We start from the raw sequence: 15,717 nt of genomic DNA on the forward strand, positions 1-15,717 counted from the left end.
CGATGGAGTCATTTACAACACTGAAGGAGGCCATTCAGCCACTCTATGCCGGCTCTCTGTGGAACAATCCAGTCAGTTCCACTCCCCCGCTCAATTCCCGTATCCCTGCAAGTTCATTTCCTTCAGGTGTCCATCCAGTTTCCTTTTGAAATCATTGATTGTCTTGGCTTCCACCACCCTCATGGGTAGTGAGTTCCAGCTCATTACCATCCACTATGTAAAAATGTTTCTCCTCATATTCCCCCTGTATCTCTTACCCAAAACCTTCCATCTGTGTCCCCTAGTCCTTGCTTCATCAGTTAATGGGAACAGTTTGTCCTTGTCTATCTTATCTAAGTCTATCATAATCATGTGCACCTCTATCAAATCTCTCTCAATCTCCTTTACACCAGGGAGAACAACTCCATCTTCTCCGAACTCACTTTGTAACTAAACTCCCATCCCTGGAATCATTCTGGTAAATCTCCTCTGCACCCTTTCAGGGACTTTCACATCCTTCCGACAGTGTGGTGACCAGAACTGTACACAGTTCTCTAGTTGGGGTCTAACCAAAGCTTTATGAATGTTCTGCATAACTTCCCTTATTTTCTATCTTTGCATCCAATGATGAAGCCCAAGATCTGATATGATTTGCTAAGCACCCTCCTAATATGTCCTGGCACCTTTAAAGATCAATACATATGGAGCCCCAGGTCCCTCTGTTCCTGCACAATCTTTAGAACTGTGTCATTATGTCTATATTGCCTTCCTCGTCCATCTGATAAAATACATCACCTCACACTCCTCTGTATTAAATTCTACCTGTCACTTCTCTGTCCATTCTGCTAGCCGATCTATATCATGTTGTAGGTGGTTTGTGACATCCTCACTGCTTACTACTCCTCCAAGATTGCAATCACCAGAAAAAATGTAAATTCTACTCATTATTCCAAGATCCATGTCATTTATATGCAGCAAAAAAAAAGCAGTGTTCCTCGCACTGACCATTGGGGAACTTCACTGTCTACCATCCTCCAGTCTGAAAAACAACCATTTAACACATTTCTCTTTTTTCTGTCATTTGGACAATTTTTATTCAACTGGATGCTATTCCTGAGATTCAATTTTTTTAACCAAGCTTTTGTGTGGTTGTTCATCAAACAATTTCATAAAATCCATGCATACAACATCCACCACATTCCCTTCATCAACCTTCTCAGATCATCGAAATAAATTCAATTAGTTCAGTCAAGCATGATCTGCCTTTTTAGAAATCCGTGCTGACAATCCTTTCATAACTCAAACCTCTCCAAGTGTGTGTTGATTTTTCCCTGATTATTGCTTCTAAAACTTAACTCACCAATGATGTTAAACTAACTGACCAGTAGTTGCGAAGCCTGTGCCTTGTCCATTGATAATTCTGGGAGGTGAGGGTGACCATCTATGTCATCAATTTCTCCCTCAGCAGGGAGAAGCAGGATGAGTGATCCCGTAGCTTTGTCAGGATAGCGGGATTCCTGATGACATAGGTGGCTCTGCGGGGCCCCCATGTCAACGGGGAGAGGTACGGGAACTGGAAGCACTCTCACTCCATTAATGTACAGTTGGTGTGTGAGCATGCCCAGTACATCATGTTGGTGAATGTCCACTATCCTGGCAGCAGCAAGGATACCTTCATTCTGAATCAGTCAGCCGGTCCCAATACTCCGGGGCTCCTTGCAGAACCAGAATGCGGCTTCTCGGAGGCGAAGGAAACCCCTCTCGACACAGCTCATGTTTCTGCACCCCCAAATCACATCCCACACCAACCAACCTCACAAAATTACCATGTGTATAATGTGAGCAATGGAATCGCCAGGAACATGGTGGAACAGACCATCGGTGTGATGAAGCAATGCTTCTGATGTCTGAACCGCTCGGGGGTGCCCTCCAGTACACACTGGAGCAGGTGTCCAGGTTCATGGTGTTCTGCTGCATCCTTCATATCATCACCATCATGAGGACACAGGCATTGGCACCAGGAATCTGGAGGATACCTCAGGAGGAGGAGGAGGCAGGGAGGATATTTCCTGGATGCCTTCCAGCCGGACAGGTTGTCGGAGAGTCCCTGCTAAGATACCGGTTCCCATAAGACAACTTCTCTTTCCCGCCATGGATCCCCCATTCTCCACCATTACACCCATCTGAGATGCCCCATCACAGTGTTATTACAGCACAGAAGGAACTATTCAGCTCATAGTGTCTGCACCGGCTCTCCGAATGCACAATTCACCTAATCCCATTCCCTGCCTTCTTCCCGGAACCCTGCACATTCTTCCTTCTCATATACCAGTTTATTCAGCTTTAGCATGTTCATAGATGTGGTCACCACACTGCTGAAGAGCATGCAGGCAGAGAGGGAATGGGTGATCAGCAGGCAGTCAAAAATTATCAGGCAGGTAGTGCCGGAGACCCCTGAGTGCATCTCAGTCTCCAACAGGTATTCAGTTCTGAATACTGAGGGAAGTGATGCTTCACCTGAGGAGAGCAGCCACAGCAAGTCCATGGCACCACGGGTGGCTCAGCTGCAGAGCGGGATAGAGGGATGACTGGAAGAGCCATAGTGATAGGTGAGTCAATAGTCAGGGCAACAGACAGGCGTTTCTGTGGCCACAGACGTGAATCCAGGATGGGGTGTTGTCTCCCAGGTGCCAGGGTCAAGGATGTCACTCAGCGACTGTAGAGCATCTTGAAGCAGGAGGGGAACAGCCAGAAGTCGTGGTCCACATGGGAACCAACGACAGAGGTAAAAAGCGGGATGTGGTCTTGCAGTCAGAATTTAGGGAGCTAGGGAAGAAATTAGCAAGCAGGACCACAAACACAGTCAAAAAGTAGAATTCTCCAGATTACTCCCAGTGCCAGGTGCAACGTAGTATATAAATAGAAAGATAAGGCAGACGAATCTGTGGCTGGAAAGATGGTGCAGGAGGGAGGGATTCATATTCCTGGGACACTGAAACTGGCTCTGGGGGAGATGGAACCTTTACAGGCCGGACGGGTTGCACGTGAACAGAGCCAGGACTGGGTTCCTTGCGGAACGTTTTGCGAGTACTGTTGGGGAGGGTTTAAACTAGTTTAGCAGGGAGGTGGGGGACCTGAGGGTAGACTTAGCTGGGACAAAATCAGAAATGAAAATGGAAGGTGGCAAATTAATGGATGAGTCTAGAAGACAGAGGAAATGAGGGTGAGAAAATGAAAAAAAGGGTTTGGCAGTGCTCAAGGCTATCTGTTTCAATGTATGGAGTGCTGCAAATAAAGCAGATGAGCGGAGGGCAAAGATAGACATGTGGCAGTATGATATCATAGTTGTTACAGAAACTTGGCTTAAGGAGGGACAGGAATGGCAGCTCAACGTTCCTGGTTATCAGGTTTTTAGATGCGATAGAGAGGGGGTTAAGAAAGGAGGGGAATGGCAATTCTGGTCAAGGAATCTTTTGCAGCTGTGAGGAGGGATGATATGTTGGAAGGTTCATCAAGTGAGGCCATATCGATTCAGCGAAGGGACCATAAAGGGGCAATCTCTCTGCTGGGAGAGTGATCTCGACAGCCAAATAGTCAGAGGTTGATAGAGGAGCAGATAAGTAGGCAAGTCTCTGAGAAGTGCAAGAACAATAGGGCAGTAATAGTAGGGTATTTTAATCACCCCGATGTTAACGAGGATAATTTTAGTATGAAAAGAATTGAGGGAGCAGAATTCTTGAGGTGCATTCAGGACAACATTTTTGTCCAGCATGCAGAAAGTACAACAGGAGAGGGTGCAGTTTTAGACTTTGTTTTAGGAAATGACGATGGGCAGGTGTATGGAGTGTCAGGGGAGAGCATTTTGGTGGGAGTGATCATAATTCAGTCAGTTATAACATAACTATGGAAACGTACAGACATAGAATAGGAGTTAGAGTTCTCAATTGGGGCAAGGCCAATTTTACTAAACCGAGGAGCGAAAGTGGACTGGAAACAGCGACTTGAAGGTAAATCAGTCTCAGAGCACTGGGAGGCATTCAAAGTGGAGATTCAAGGGGTTCAGTGCAAACATGTTCCCACAAAGAAAAAGGGTGAGGCGGCCAAATCTAGAGTCCCATGGATGTCAAGGAGCCTATATTGTAAGATAAAACAGAAAAGGGAAGCATACATCCGACACTGAGAACTCAATACTAGAGAAAGTTGAGAGGACTTTAGAAAGTGGAAGGATTAAATCAAAAAGGAAATTAGGACAGCAAAGAGAGAGCATGAAAGAATATTGGCAAGCAAAGTCAAGGTGAACCCAAAGATGCTTTCTCAATGCATTAAGAGTAAGAGGTTAACTAAGGGGAGAGTAGGGCCCATAATAGACCAAAAAGGTAACCTATGCGTAGGGGTGGAAGATATTGGTATGGTTTTATTGAATACTTTTAGTGTCTTCAGAAAAGAGGGGGGATGCAGACATTGTAGTTAAGGAGGAAGAGTGTGAATTATTGAATGTGATGAACATACTGAGAGAGGAAGTGTTAATGGGATTAGTATCCTTGAAAGTTGATAAATCACCTGATCCAATTGAAATGTGCCCCAGTTTGCTACAAGAAGCAACAGAGGAAATAGCAAAGGGTCTGACTATCAGTTTCCAGTCCTCACTGGATACAGTTGTGGTGCCGGAGTATTAGAGAATTGCTGACGTTGGACCTCTGTTTAAAAAGGGAGTGAAGGATAGTCTGAATAATTACAGGCCTGTCAGTCTAACCTCAGTAGTGGGAAACTGATTGGAATCTATTCTGAGAGACGGGGTAAACTGTCACTGAGACAGGCACAGGTTAATCAAGGATAGTCAGCATGGATTTGTTAAGGGAAGAGCTTGTTTGACCAACTTGATCGAATTTTTCGAAGATGTAACAAGGGATATGGATGAAAGTAGTGCAGTTGATGTGGTTTACATGGATTTCAGCAAGGCTTTTGACAAGATCCCACATGACAGACTGGTTCAAAAAGAAACATTCCATGGAATCCAGGGAAATGCAGCGAGGTGGATAAAAAATTGGTTCAGTGGCAGGAAACAAAGGGTAATTGTTGACGGGCGTTTTTGCAACTGGAGGGCTGTTTCCAGTGGTATTCCAGAGGGCTGAGTACTGAATCTCCTGCTTTTTGTGGTGTATATTAACGATTTCGACATAAATGTAGGGGGCATGATCAAGAAATCTACGGATGACACAAAGATCGGCCGTGTGGTAGATAGCGAGAAGGATAGCTGTAGACTGCAGTAAGTTATTGGCGGTCTGGACAGATGGGCAGAAAAATGGCAAATGGAATTCAACTTGGAGAAGTGTGAGGTAATGCAATTGGGGAGCTCAAATAAGACAAAGGAATACACGATTATTGGGAAAATACTGAGAAGTGTGGAGGAAGTAAGGGACCTTGGAGTCATGTCCACAGATCCCTGAAGATAGCAGGACAGGTCAATAAGGTGGTTAAGAAGGCATATGAATCCTTGCCCTTATTAGCCGAGGTACAGAATATAAGAGCAGGGAAGTTATGCTGGAACTGTATAAATCATTGGTTGGACCACTACTTGAGTACTGTGTTCAGTTCTGGCAACAACATTACAGAAAGGATGTAATTGCACTAGTGAGGGTACAGAGGAGATTTACGAGGATGTTGCCAGGACTGAAATAATGCAGTTATGAGGAAAGATTGGATAGGCTGGGGTTGTTCTCCTTGGAACAGAGAAGGCTGAGAGGAGATCTGATTGAAATGTACAAAATTGTGAGTGGCCTGGATTGACTGGAGGTGAAGGGTCTATTCACCTGAGAAGAGAGGTAAGTGATTGGTAGAAAGATCAGAGGGGAGATGAGGAAAAACTTGTACAACCAGAAATACAAAATTGGCTCAGTGGCAGTAAACAAAGGGTAATTGTTGAAGGGTATTTTAGTGACTGGAGCACTGTTTCCCGTGGTGTTCCAGAGGGCTCAGTACTGGGCCCCCGGCTTTTAGTGACGGTCTGGAACCCACTGTCGGCAAGGATGTTTGAGGCAGAAACCCTCTACTCATTAAAAAGCGGTCTGAATGTGCACCTCAAGTGTCATAATCTGTAGGGCTATGGATCAAATGCTGGAAGGTGGGATTCGAATAGGTGGATCATTTTTCGGCTGGTACAGACACGATGGGCCAAGTGGCCTCTTTCTGTCCCTTAAGGTTTCTACGAGTCTATCATTCTATAACATGAAACACGCTATCCTCATTAACACTCACAGTTATATCAAGAAACCCTATCAAGATTATCAGAAACGATTTTCCATTAACCTATCCGTGCTGCTTGTCATTTATTATCCCATGATTTTACAAGCAAGATATATTTTTATGTCAGGCTGCTGCTTGACTAGTCTGTGGGACAGCTCTCCCAACTTTGGCACAAGCCCCCAGATGTTAGTAAGGAGGACATTGGAGGGTCGACAGGGCTGGGTTTGTCCGTGTCGTTTCCGGTGCCTAGGTCGATGCTGGGTAGTCCATCTGGTGTCATTCCTTTTTATTGACTTCATAGTAGTTAGATACAACTGAGTGGCTTGCTAGCCCATTTCAGAAGGCATGTGAAAGCCAACCACATTGATTTGGTCTGGAGTCATATGTAGGCCACCAGGTAAGGGCAGCAGATTTCCTTCCCTAAAGAACATTAGTGAACCTTATGTTTCACTGGAGAGTTTCCATCTTCTATCACTCTCATATCCAAGGATGACTGAAAGATTCTGGCCAGTGTCTCTGCTGCTTCCACCATACCTTCCCTCAGCAACCCTCATTCATCCCATCCAGACCAGGCAAATGTTCAACTTTGTTATTGTACAAAAAGTGTGGAATTGAAAGGGGTTAACAGAACCTGTTTGTTCAGTGACTGTATTTAATGTTAGTCTCCATGGACCCAAATTGTGTCACTGGAGTGTTTTCAACTTCTATTAATAAGGGGCTCCTTTCAATGTGCTATTCCATGGTATCAGCAGCAGCATCGCCTCCGGTACTAACAGAGATCAGCGGCTTCAGACAGAGGGAGAGGATAGATCAGAATCCGAGAACAATAGATTGGAATGTTACAACAATGGGTCAGAATCCGAGAACAATAGATTGGAATGTTACAACAATGGATCAGAATCTGAGAACAATAGATTGGAATGTTACAACAATGGGTCAGAATATGAGAACAATAGATTGGAATGTTACAACAATGGATCAGAATCTGAGAATAATAGATTGGAATGTTGCAACAATGGACAGCAGGAGTTTCTCCTCTTTGTTTGACCTGGTTACTGCTGATTATTATTGGATGACATTAGAATTGCGGATCTATTATGCACTGAGGATGATTCAATTTATTTACTATCCCATACTCGCTATTATTGGTGTCCCTGGTAAGTCTCCATCTGCAACTATTGGATTCAGAAAACATATTTCACTGATTTAATGTTCTTGTCATTTAAATCATGAGAAGACTGAAGTCATTGTCTTCAGTTTTTGTCACATACTCTATTCCCTATCCACGGTCTGCATCCCCCTCACTGACCGTTGTCTGAGGCTGAACCAGGAAGTTTACAATCTCTGGTACCTGTTTAATGCTGAGCTGAGTTCATCCCCATATTCTCGCGATCCCCAACCCTGCCTATTGTTACGGCCAGGTGAGGATGGGTCACAGTCGCTCGTCTTATTTGACCACAACTCTCTTTGTTCTTTTTAACCAGTGGATGTGCTAACCCTCTCATTGAGTATTTGACCTTTTACCTTTGATTGTGATTGTGAAGGACCTGATCGGGCAGGTTCTCTTGAGCTTAAACAGGAAAGAGGTAAGTTTATTATACTTAACAATGTCAACCCGATCTCAATAAAATCATAAAAAATACACCACACATTTACGCACACATTCGTACGAGAATTACACAGAAATAGATTACAGAGTGAGAAGATGGGAGTCCGGCATAAATAGAAAAATAAAATACTCATTCTGTGATGTTGGATGACACGGCGGTCTTCCGGCTGCAGTTGTATTCTTGAAGTCTTTGGCTGGTCGAAGCACCCTTTGTGGCTGGCCCACGTGGCTCAGGGATTTCTTTGAGGCAGACTTGTAGGTGGCTTTCTTTCCCTGCTGTCTCTGTCTGTAGTAATCTGTCGGCTTGGAGGGACCACAGTCGCATGTGGTTTTCAAACTTGTGACGTTATCTGGAGAGAGAGAGACGGGGGGACACAGCCCTTCTGATTCTGCACAGTTTGAATCACTGGCTTGTCTGTCTTTGCCCAGGGGAAACTCCCAACTTTCACATAGATGGACAGAAGGCCTCATGACTGTCTCAGTGCATTCGCTGGAACCTGATAATGAGATTCAAGGTTAGAAACTTCTGTCACCCCGGGGCTCAGGATGCCAGTATTTATAATTGTAGGAGTTTGCTCTTTCAAAGTCAATATGTCAGGATGCCCTTGTATGCCGTGTTAATGAAAGTAATTTAAGGTAATTCAATCACTAGAGCAAGCCAATGATACAGGTCTAGACTCAGCAGACATGTGTCTCCCGTTGGTGGCCTATGAATGTGAAAAGGTGTTTCAGATGCCAATTGCGGTGGGCATCTTGGCTGCCAGTTTTGTCAAGGTTAACTGTGGGATTTCTTTTTTCATTAAAGGTTTATTGCAAGTTTCAAATCGGTGAATTAAAATTCCTCATTGGGCAGATGGTGTTACCTTGACACCACCACAGCACACTGAAAGAAATTTGATAATAGGAACATTTCATTACAGAATTGTGGGAAGAAATAGAAGGAAATACACATTCATTCTCAATAATCACTTCTCAAATTCACACATGAATCTTGGAATTACTGCAGCTGTCATTGTCTGTTACAGTTGTGCTGATTTAATTGTTTTGGAGTTTTGTCTGGGATGGTTATGTGTCGGGTTCGACCCTGGACATTGCATCAGCGATTACATAGGTTTTTTTTCTCTCTTGCAATGAAGCTTTAACTATTCAGGTTCCTGCACCTTGATGATCTTTCTCCCTGTGAGGTGTCTGAGATTTCCTGTGGACCTTTGTTCTTGCTGAGCACGGCTTTGAAATTTATTTATTTAGAGGTACAGCACTGAAACAGGCCTTTCGGCCCACCAAGTCTCTGCCGACCATCAACCACCCATTTATACTAATCCTACATGAATCCCATATTCCTACCACATCCCCACCTTCCCCTGCCACCTACCTATACTAGGGGCAATTTATAATTGCCAATTTACCTATCAACCTGCAAGTCTTTGGCTGTGTGAGGAAACCGGAGCACCCGACAAAAACCCACGTGGTCAAAGGGAGAACTTGCAAACTCTACACGGGCAATACCGAGAATCGAACCTGGGTCACAGGAGCTATGAGGTTGTAGCGCTAATCACTGCACAACTTTGCAGCCCCAAGTTGCAGGGTTTGATTAGCTTTGGGTTTGGGATCTGATCATTGGGTTCTTCAGTGGGTAGATCCACACTGACCTTACTTTTAACTTTCTGCTGAGGTACGCAAGTGCTGTTCACTTTAGGGCAATTTCCCTTCCCTTTTCTCTTCACTATGAGGAGGATATTTTTCCTAATCTGCCCTATTTCCTCTGGGACAGTAGAGTTCGCTAGTGTCTGTCCAGCTTTCACTGAACTTTCCAGCGGCACTTTGACTAGTCCAGACATCTCCCTTACCATTGGCATGCCTTTTTGGGAACTTTCTTTGTCCCTCCACGTTTCTGTAAATGTTGTTCGCAGCCTTTTTATGGTTCCTGTTTGACCTGCATTTAAGGAGGAGAGTGAGTGGTCTAATTTCTCTAACATTTCAGGGTTGGCTAATCGGAGAGTAGGGGGTTCCAATTGGTAATCCTCCTGGCCCTCCTCCAACCTGTCCTCACTGTCCTTTTGAATCCTTCCCTCCTGACTGTCTGACAGATCTGTACTTGTCTGTCCCCTCCACAGACTTGATTTTTTGCCTTTACTCTGGGGAGTCAATTATATAATTTACCCGCTATTCTTTTTGTCACTCGATATGGACCACTGAAACGGGCTTTCAGGGGTAGACCCTCTATTGGGAGTAATAACAATACATGGTCTCTGGGCGGAAATGTTCTCGCCTTGGCATTTTTTCCTGCTTACCTTCTCATGGCTGCCTGGGGGTCTTTGGTTGTTCCTGAGTCATTGCACAGGCTCCCGTGAGCCGATCCCAGAGCATGGAAATGTATTCTAACATGGAAGACTCATCCCTGTGTCCGAAAAACTTCTTGAATCATTTAAGCAGAGCTCTCACCTCGTGTCCATAAATTAATTCAAAGAGGCTAAAGCCAGTGGAAGCATTGAATAAGTCCCTGGTAACCAACAGGTGAAATCCTAGCCCTTTGTCCCAGTCATGGTGTTACTCATAGCAGTATGGCCTGTTCATTGTCTTTAGGGTCTGGTGGTAACGCTCCAAAGCCCCTTGTGACTGTGGGTGGTAGGCTAAGGACCTTAGCTGGGTTATGTCCAGATTGCCCATGACCTTTTCAAAAATACTGGACATAAAATGTGTGCCCTGATCCAACTGGATCTCAGCAGGCATCCCATTATCGGGTAAAGAATTGGGTTAGCCCCTCCACCACTACCTTGGCAGAGATAGCTCTTCGGGAGAATGGCCTCTGGGAATCAGGTCACCACATCCATAATGGTGAGAAGATACTGGTAGTCCCGTTTTGTTTTCAGCAGGTGTCCCACACAATCCACCAGCACTCTGCTGAAGGGTTCCCCAAAATCTGGTAGATGAATTTGGGTGCAGATTGTTTTGCAGGTTGGGGCTTCCCCACCACCTAGCGCATGTGACTAGTTTTACAGAACTCCACCACATCTTTGTGGAGTTGTGGCCAGTCAAAATGCTGTCTTATGCGGCTTCGATTTTTCATACACTGACATGTCCAGTCATTGGAAGTTCGTCGGCCATTCTTAATATTTATTTAAGGGACCTCAGCGGCACCACTATCTGGTGAACCACTGTCCTCTCTTCATCCGCAGGTCTGTGAGGAGGTCTCCACTTCCTCATCAGCACCTCGTTCCTTAAATAGTAGCACTCTGCAATTCCCTCTGCTTCAGTTTTGGTTTGGACAGTCTGTGCTATTTTTTAACACAGGGTCGGGGGATTGAGCCTCAACTAAGGAAGATCTGTTCAGCAAATCCTTTCTGTCCTCTAACTTCCCAAAGAAGGTTGCAGACAGCCAGGCAGTCGGGTCATCCATCTACAGTGTCAGTTCAGGGATTGTTTGGCCGTGGACCGTGTCACCACACAATCAGGGAGAATGTCAGGGGCCTTCTCCTGTAACTGCTCTGTCTTCTGGCCCTATTTTAGTCTCTCGAGAACTACCAGGGAAGCTGGCACCTTTTCCCTTGTCAGATCATTACCCAGGAGCAGGTCGACCCATCCATCGGTAAACTAGGTATAATCCCCTTGGTTACCGGTCCTGAAACTGGGTCACACTCCAAGTGCAGTCGTTATAAAGGTATGGACATATACTGTCTTCCGATACAATTCACTAACTCTTTAGCATTCACTGCACTATCGAAAAAAGGTCATTCCTTTTCCCAGCAGAAGGGATTGGGTGGCCCCTGTATCCCTTAGTATGACTATGGGCTTTCTTGCCTCACTCAAGGTGGATGGGGTCACTTTTCCTTGGGATTATAATTCCTGGTAACTCTCAGGGATTTTGTTAAGATTTCCTGCACTCTCAGTGGTAGGTTTACTGGGTCTGACTGCCACAGTTAAAGGCACAGCCTGATCTGCTGTGATTTCCATCAGGGCCCGTTTTCCAGCACTGATCTGGTGGACATTTAAAAAAAAAAAATTTATTCACAGAATGTGGGCGTGGCTGGCCAGGCCAGCAATTATTGCCCAACCCTAATCGCCCTTGCCAAGGTGGTGGTGAGCTGCCTGCTTGAACCGCAGTAGTCCATATGGGGTAGGTATACCCACAGTGCTATTGGGAAGGGAGTTCCAGGATTTTGACCCAGCGACAGTGAAGGAACGGCGATAAAGATCCAAGTCAGGATGGTGTGTGACTTGTAGGGGAGCTTGCAGATGGTGGTGTTCCCATGTATTTGCTGCCCTTGTCCTTCTAGTTGGTAGAGGTCGCGGGTTTGGAAGGTGCTGTCTAAGGAGCCTTGGTGCATTGCTGCAGTGCATCTTGTAGATGGTACACATTGCTGCCACTGTGCGTCGGTTGTGGAGGGAGTGAATGTTTGTAGATGGGGTGCCAATCAAGCGGGCTGCTTTGTCCTGGATGGTGTTAAGCTTCTTGAGTGTTGTTGGAGCTGCACCCATCCAGGCAAGTGGAGAGTATTCCATCACACTCCTAACTTGTGCCTTGTCGATTGTGGACAGGCTTTGGGGAGTCAGGAGGTGAGTTACTCGCCTCAGGATTCCTAGCCTCTGACCTGCTCTTGTAGCCACGGTATTTATATGGCTACTCCAGTTCGGCTCCTGGTCAATGGCAGCCCCTAGGATGTTGATAGTGGGGGATTCAGCGATGGTAATGCCATTGAATGTCAAGGACAGATGGTTAGATTCTCTCTTCTTGGAGATGCTCATTGCCTGGCACTTGTGTGGCGCGAATGCTACTTTCCACTTATCAGCCCGAGCCTGGATATTTTCCAGGTCTTGCTGCATTTCTACACAGACTGCTTCAGTATCTGAGGAGTCGCGAATGGTGCTGAACATTGTGCAATCATCAACGAACATCCCCACTTCTGACCTCATGATTGAAGGAAGGTCATTGATGAAGCAGCTGAAGATGGTTGGGCCCAGGACAGTACCCTGAGGTAATCCTGCAGTGATGTCCTGAAGCTCAGCTGATTGACCTCCAACAACCACAATCATCTTCCTTTGCGCTAGGTATGACTCCAGCCAGCGGAGGGTTTTCCCCCTGATTCCCATTGCCCTCAGTTTTGCTAGGGCTCCTTGATGCCATACTCGGACAAATGCTGCATTGATGTCAAGGGCAGTCACTCTCACCTCACCTCTTGAGTTCAGCTCTTTTGTCCATTTTTGAACCAAGGCTGTATTGAGATCAGGATGAGTGGCCCTGTTGGAACCCAAACTGAGCATCACTGAGCAGGTTGTTGCTAAGCAAGTGCCACTTGATGGCACTGTTGATGACACCTTCCATCACTTTACTGATGATTGAGAGGAGGCTAATGGGGCGGTAGTTGGCCGGGTTGTATTGGTCCTGTTTTTTGTGTGCAGGACATACCTGGGTAATTTTCCACATTGCAGGGTAGATGCCAGTGTTGTAGCTGTACTGGAACAGCTTGGCTAGGGCCGCAGCAAGTTCTGGAGCACAGGTCTTCAGTACTATTGCCGGAATATTGTCAGGCCCCATAGCTTTTTCAGTATCCATTCGCTGCAGTCGTTTCTGGATATCACGCGGAGTGAATCGAATTGGCTAAAGTTTGGCATCTGTGATGCTGGGGACTTCAGGAGGAGGCCGAGATGGATCATCAACTCGGCACTTCTGGCTGAAGATTGTTGCAAATGCTTCAGCCTTATCTTTTGCACTGATGTGCTGGGCTCCCCCATCATTGAGGATGGGGATATTTGTGGAGCCACCTCCTCCAGTTAGTTGTTTAATTGTCCACCACCATTCACGGCTGGATGTGGCAGGACTGCAGAGCTGAGATCGGATCCGTTGTTTATGGGATCGCTTAGCTCTACGCAGTTTGGCATGCAAGTTGTCCTGGGTTGTAGCTTCACCAGGTTGACACCTCATTTTGAGGTATGCCTGGTGCTGCTCCTGGCATGCCCTCCTGCACTCTTCATTGAACTAGGGTTGGTATCCTGGCTTGATGGTAATGGTAGAGTAGGGGATATGCCGGGCCATGAGGTTACATATTGTGGTTGAGTACAATTCTGCTGCTGCTGATAGCCCACAGCGCCTCATGGATGCCCAGTTTTGCATTGCTAGATCTGTTGGAAATCTGTCCCATTTAGCACGGTGATAGTGCCACACAACACAATGGACGGTATCCTCAATCTGAAGGCGGGACTTCGTCTCCACAAGGACTATGCAGTGGTCACTCCTACCAATACTGTCATGGACAGATGCATCTGTGGCAGGCGGATCGGTGAGGACGAGGTCAAGTATGTTGTTCCCTCGTGTTGGTTCCCCCACCACCTGCCGCAGCCCCAATCTAGCAGCTGTGTCCTTTAGGACTCGGCCAGCTTGGTCAGTAGTGGTGCGACTGAGCCACTCATGGTGATGGACATTGAAGTCCCCCACCCAGAGTACATTTTGTTCCCTTGCTACCCTCGGTGCTTCTTACAAGTGGTGTTCAACATGGAGGAGTACTGAGTCATTAGCTGAGGAGGGCGGTAGGTGGTAATCAGGACTCTCATTAATCTTACAGGTTTTCCCGACACTTCCACCAGTCAGCATGACGGTGATCTGCCTCATTACAATGGAAACACACATGGCTTCGGCTGTTACTCCTGCTCTCAGTACCGTCCTATTTGGCCTGAGGAAGGGCTCCCGTGTGTCCAGCTTTTCCTTCTTGCCCATGGCTGTTCAGGGTCCGATCAGCCTCCCACCTTTTATTCTCGGGTCTTTGGGGTTACTAGGGAAGGGTTTCCCTTTGGGGCTAAGGCCTTGTATACAAGGGAAAATTCATCAGCCACAAGTGCAACCTGCCTGGCTCTTTGAACCTTCTGTTCCTCTGTGTGTGTTTTAATGGGAGGGAGAGCGAGTTTGTGAACTCTTCGAGATGGATCACTGCTCTGAGATTTATATATGTGGGCTGTATCCTGATTTTCTGTATCCACTGGTCAAAAGTAAGCACCAAAACAGACTGGAAATCTACTATTGGTACATAAAATGGTAATGTTTAGCTTTGACAAATGTAGGGCCATTACAGGCAGAGTCAGGAGAATTTATAATGGGGAATTGAGAAATGACAGAGAAGTGAAATGTGATTAGCACCGCAGCCTCTGAGCTCCAGCGACCCAGGTTCAATTCTGGGTACTGCCTGTGTGGAGTTTGCCGGCGGAGAAGCAGGAGAAGGTAGCGACTCTTCGGTGGGTAAGTGAAGGCAACAGGAGCTGTGTTTTAAAAGTTGTTTTAAAAGTTGTACTTACTGTTTTCCTTGTGTTCAAGTTACTTTTGGCGCGGGAGGAACCGGAAGCTGGACGGCAGCAAGGACTCCTGGGTAGGTAATTTCTTTAAAGGTGCGGAGCTCCGTGGACTCGGCCTCATTTCCCGGCGGAGAAGCAGGAGAAGGTAGCGACTCTTCGGTGGGTAAGTGAAGGCAACAGGAGCTGTGTTTTAAAAGTTGTTTTAAAAGTTGTACTTACTGTTTTCCTTGTGTTAAAGTTACTTTTGGCGCGGGAGGAACCGGAAGCTGGACGGCAGCAAGGACTCCTGGGTAGGTAATTTCTTTAAAGGTGCGGAGCTCCGTGGACTCGGCCTCATTTCCCGGCGGAGAAGCAGGAGAAGGTAGCGACTCTTCGGTGGGTAAGTGAAGGCAACAGGAGCTGTGTTTTAAAAGTTGTTTTAAAAGTTGTACTTACTGTTTTCCTTGTGTTCAAGTTACTTTTGGCGCGGGAGGAACCGGAAGCTGGACGGCAGCAAGGACTCCTGGGTAGGTAATTTCTTTAAAGGTGCGGAGCTCCGTGGACTCGGCCTCATTTCCCGGCGGAGAAGCAGGAGAAGGTAGCGACTCTTCGGTGGGTAAGTGAAGGCA

Source organism: Heterodontus francisci, unplaced genomic scaffold (genome assembly GCF_036365525.1).
Source record: "Heterodontus francisci isolate sHetFra1 unplaced genomic scaffold, sHetFra1.hap1 HAP1_SCAFFOLD_409, whole genome shotgun sequence".
NCBI lineage: Eukaryota > Metazoa > Chordata > Chondrichthyes > Heterodontiformes > Heterodontidae > Heterodontus > Heterodontus francisci.